Source organism: Amblyraja radiata, chromosome 39, assembly GCF_010909765.2.
Source record: "Amblyraja radiata isolate CabotCenter1 chromosome 39, sAmbRad1.1.pri, whole genome shotgun sequence".
Lineage (NCBI taxonomy): Eukaryota > Metazoa > Chordata > Chondrichthyes > Rajiformes > Rajidae > Amblyraja > Amblyraja radiata.
The window spans coordinates 15,064,247-15,069,529 of NC_045994.1; positions in this window are offsets into that span (position 1 = coordinate 15,064,247).

Consider the following 5,283-nt stretch of genomic DNA (forward strand, 5'->3'; position numbering starts at 1 on the left):
TGGATGAAAACGTTTTTCCTCATCTCAGTCCTAAATGATCTACCCCTTATTCTTAAACTGTGTGACCCCTGGTTCTGGACTCCCCCAACATCTGGAACATATTTCTTGCATCTAGCCTGTCCAATCCCTTAAGAATTTTATATGTTTCTATAAGAAACCCTCTCATTCTTCTAAATTACAGTGGATATAAGCGGAGTCGAGAAGTCACTGACTGTTCAAGGCAGAGCATTGTGAAAGAGGCTTCTTGCCCAGGAGTCAAGGCCGTGAGCAGATAGAACCAGCCGTGCTGTTCTGCATATTGCTTGGGTCTGCTGCCTTCTGTTCATGAGACCATCTCCACCTTGTGCCACAAGTTATCCACTGGTGGTTTGGTTCAGGAGCTCAAATCCAGTTGAGTGAAGTCTTGTCCATTGCACTACTCATTGGGAGCAGATGTAAGGCAATACCTGTTGTCTTTAGTTTAGATCTACAGCGTGGAAACAGGCCCTTCGGCCCACCGAGCCCGCGCCGACCAGCGATCCCTGCACACTAACACTACCCTACACACACCAGGGACAATTTACATTTATACCAGGCCAATTCTCCTACAAACCTGTACGTCTTTGAAGTGTGGGAGGAAACCGAAGATCTCGGAGAAAACCCAAACAAGTCATAGAAACATAGAAAATAGGTGCAGGAGGAGGCCATTCAGCCCTTCAAGCCAGCACCGCCATTCATTGTGATCTCTGGCTGATCGTCCCCAATCAATAACCCATGCCTGCCTTCTCCCCATATCCCTTGATTCCACTAGCCCCTAGATCTCTATCTAACTCTCTCTTAAATCCATCCAGTGATCTGTGGCAGGGAATTCCACAAATTCACAACTCTCTGGGTGAACATTTTTTTTCTCACCTCAGTCTTAAATGGCCTCCCCTTTATTCTAAGACTGTGGCCCCTGGTTCTGGACTCGCCCAACATTGGGAACATTTTTCCTGCATCTAGCTTGTCCAGTCCTTTTATAATTCTACGGGGTGAACGTACAAACTCCGTACAGACAGCACCCGTAGTCAGGATCGAACCCGGGTCTCCGGCGTTGCAAGGCAGTAGCTCTACTGTTGCACCACTATTCTTTAAGGAAGGACATTGTTCAAACACACCTGGCCTCACATTATTCCGTTAATATGTGGTTCCAAATTCGCCAGAAAACCACCTGCCCGGGGCAGACTGAAGCAAGCCAAGTCAAGTCCACAATGTGTACTCTGTTCGCCTTGTGGTCAAGATGGCGTGTATTATGCAAACACCATTGGCCAGACAGTGCTCCAGGGATGTGCTCTCGATCTCTGGTCCACAGGTAGAGGTGAGCCAGGTGTTCTCACCTGCAAATGTGGGCTGGGGATCCACTGCAAGGTGTTCCCTTGCAAAGCCACACAACGCTGGTCAAGTTAATGCTAATGAAAGCCTCCAGAGCCTGCCAGCCTTCCTTGCAGCAAGGACCACAAACGCTGGCCTTAATAAAGCATCAGCATCTTCCCCCCCCCCCCCTGCCGTGATGTTTGGTAGATCTGATTACACGGCTCACCAGCATTTTGATGTTCAATTTAAATTAATCTACTCCGAGCAGGAATAAATCAATCCTGTCTGCATAGGAATACAATCAAAAAACACGAAGTGCGCAACAGGTCCACTGGCATCTGTGAAACATAGAAAATAGGTGCAGGAGTAGGCCATTCGGCCCTTCGAGCCTGCACCACCATCCAATATGATCATGGCTGATCATCCAACTCAGTATCCTGTACCTGCCTTCTCTCCATACCCCTTGATCCCTTTAGCCACAAGGGCCACATCTAACTCCCTCTTAAATATAGCCAATGAACTGGCCTCAACTACCTTCTGTGGCAGAGAATTCCACAGATTCACCACTCTGTGTGAAAAATGTTTTCCTCATCTCGGTCCTAAAAGATTTCCCCCTTATCCTTAAACTGTGACCCCTTGTTCTGGACTTCCCCAACATCGAGAACAATCCTCCTGCATCTAGCCTGTCCAACCCCTTAAGAATTTTGTAAGTTTCTATAAGAGAAAATAGAAGATAGACAAAAATGCTGGAGAAACTCAGCAAGAGAGGCAGCATCTATGGAGCGAAGGAATAGGTGACGTTTGGGGTCGAGACCCTTCTTCAGACATCTGCGGAAAGAGAACTCATTGGAACACAAGGCCAAGTGGCGCAGCGGGTAGTGTTGCTGCCTCGCAGCGCCAGAGACCTGGGTTCGATCCTGACTACAAGTGTTGTCCATGTGAAGTTTTCACTCTCTCCCACTGACTGCGTGGGTTTCCTCTGAGTGCTCCGGTTTCCTCAAACATCCCAATGACATGCGGGTTTGTAGGTCAATTGGCTTCTGCAACTTGCCCCTCGTGTAGAGGATGCAACAAGTGGGATAGCATCGAACTGGGTGATCGATGGTCGGTGTGGACTCAATGTTTGAGAAAGAACTGCAGATGCTGGAAAAATCGAAGGTAGACAATAATGCTGGAGAAACTCAGCGGGTGAGGCAGCATCGATGGAGCGAAGGAAAAGGGTCTCGACCCGAAACGTCACCTATTCCTTCACTCCATTGATGCTGCCTCACCTGCTGAATTTCTCCAGCATTTTTGTGTACCATCGGTGTGGACTCGGTGGGCCAAAAGACCTATTTTTATGCTGTATCTCTATAAACTAAAGGTTCTTCAGCCTGAAATGTTGCCTCTGTGAAATAGACAGGCTCTGCCTGAGTGCTCCCATCATTTTATGTACTTCCTTTGGATTTCCAGCTCTGCATGTTATTTACTTTTCATTCCCCATGCAGATAGAACCTCCTTTGTAAGTTTAGCAAGATCAGGTTAAAGGACTGGCAAGGTTGGAGGGCGGTGAATCTGTGGAATTCTTTGCCACAGAAGGTTGTGGAGGCCAAGTCAGTGGATTTATTTAAGGCAGAGATAGATAGATGGATTCTTGATTAGTACCGGTGTCAGAGGATATGGGGAGAAGGCAGGAGAATGGGGTTGGTAGGGCGAGATCGATCAGCCATGATTGAATCAAGGCGGAGTTGACTTGACCTAATTCTACTCCTATCACTTATGACTTCCGCAGCCCTCCTAAGTGACACCCACTCACAGCCTGAGCGCAGATGGGAATTTAAAACCAGTCGCTGTTGAATTATTTAGACCGTTGCTGCTTCCCCAGGTGACATGGCTGTGGCTGTGTTTTGTCCTTGCTAGCCTGCCGGGCCACTGAATCTCAGCCCCAGCTCTCACCTCGCCTCTCTCCTCTAAGAACCTCCACCGCGTCTGTGTTATACTTTACGTGGGAGGCTGCCAGGGTTTCTATACAGCTGTTTGTGTTGTGTTTACCATCTTGAAACCAGTCTCAATCTACCTCCTCTGGCAGCTTGTTCCATACACCAACCACCTTTTGTGTGGGAAAAAGTTACCCCTCGGATTCCTATTAAATCTTTTTTCCCCTTCAGCTTGAACCTATGTCCTCTGGTCAATAGTCAATAGACAATAGGTGCAGGAGTAGGCCATTCGGCCCTTCGAGTCAGCACCGCCATTCAATGTGATCATGGCCGATCATCCCCAATCAGTTCCTGCCTTCTCCCCATATCCCCTGATTGCTATTTGTAAGAGCCCTATCTAGCTCTAGGTCCTCGAGTCACCTACTCTGGACAAGAGACTGTGCATCTATCTACCTGATCGATTCCTCTCACGATTTTATCCATGATTAGAACAAGTGGGACCGTCACCCGTTCGAGATCTCGACCCGAAACGTTGCCTATTTCCTTCGCTCCACATAGATGCTGCCTCACCTGCTGAGTTTCTCCAGCACTTTTGTCTACCTTCAATTTTCCAGCATCTGCAGTTCCTTCTTAAACGGGTAGTGGATGGAGGTGGGTACACAAAAATGCTGGAGAAACTCATCGGGTGCAGCAGCATCTATGGAGCGAAGGAAATAGGCGACGTTTCGGCCGAAACCCTTCTTCAGACTGATGGGGGGTGGGGGGGAGAAGGAAGGAAAAAGGGAGGAGGAGGATCCCGAGGGCGGGGGGATGGGAGGAGACAGCTCGAGGGTTAAGGAAGGGGAGGAGACAGCAAGGGCTAGCAAAACTGGGAGAATTCAACGTTCATGCCAACCGGACGCAAGCAACCCAGGTGGAATATGAGGTGCTGTTCCTCCAATTTCCGGTGTTGCTCACTCTGGCAATGGAGGAGACCCAGGTCAGAGAGGTCGGATTGGGAATGGGAGGAGGAGTTGAAGTGCTGAGCCACCGGGAGTTCAGGTAGGTTATTGCGGACTGAGCGGAGGTGTTCGGCGAAACGATCGCCCAACCTCCGCTTAGTCTCCCCGATGTAAATCAGCTGACATCAAGAGCAGCGGATGCAGTAGATGAGGTTGGAGGAGATACAGGTGAACCTTTGTCGCACCTGGAACGACTGCTTGGGTCCTTGAATGGAGTCGAGGGGGGAGGTGAAGGGACAGGTGTTGCATTTCTTGCGGTTGCAACGGAAAGTGCCCGGGGAGGGGGTGGTACGGGAGGGAAGGGAAGAATTGACAAGGGAGTTGCGGAGGGAGCGGTCTTTGCGGAAGGCAGACATAGGGGGAGATGGGAAGATGTGGCGAGTGGTGGGGTCACGTTGGAGGTGGCGGAAATGGCGGAGGATTATTTGTTGTATTTGCCGGATGGTGGGGTGAAAGGTGAGGACTAGGGGGACTCTGCCCTTGTTGCGAGTGCGGGGATGGGGAGAGAGAGCAGTGTTGCGGGGTATGGATGAGACCCTGGTGCGAGCCTCATCTATGGTGGCGGAGGGGAATCCCCGTTCCCTGAAGAACGAGGACATTTCCGATGCCCTGGTGTGGAACGTCTCATCCTGGGAGCAGATGCGGCGTAGGCGGAGGAATTGGGAGTAGGGGATGGAGTCTTTACAGGGGGCAGGGTGGGAAGACGTGTAGTCCAGATAGCCATGTGAGTCAGTTGGTTTGTAGTGTATGTCGGTCAGAAGTCTGTCCCCTGCGATGGAGATGGTGAGGTCAAGGAATGGTAGGGAAGTGTCGGAAATGGTCCAGGTGTATTGGAGTGCCGGATGGAAGTTGGTGGTGAAGTGGATGAAGTCAGTCAGTTGTGTGTGGGTGCAGGAGGTGGCCCCAAAGCAGTCGTCAATGTAACGGAGGTAGTGGTCGGGGATGGGGCCCTGGTACGTATTGAACAAGGATGGGTGGCTGTGCCCTTGGATGCAGGGACGGTAGGTGTGCGTGCGCCTTTAAGGGGCGGGATT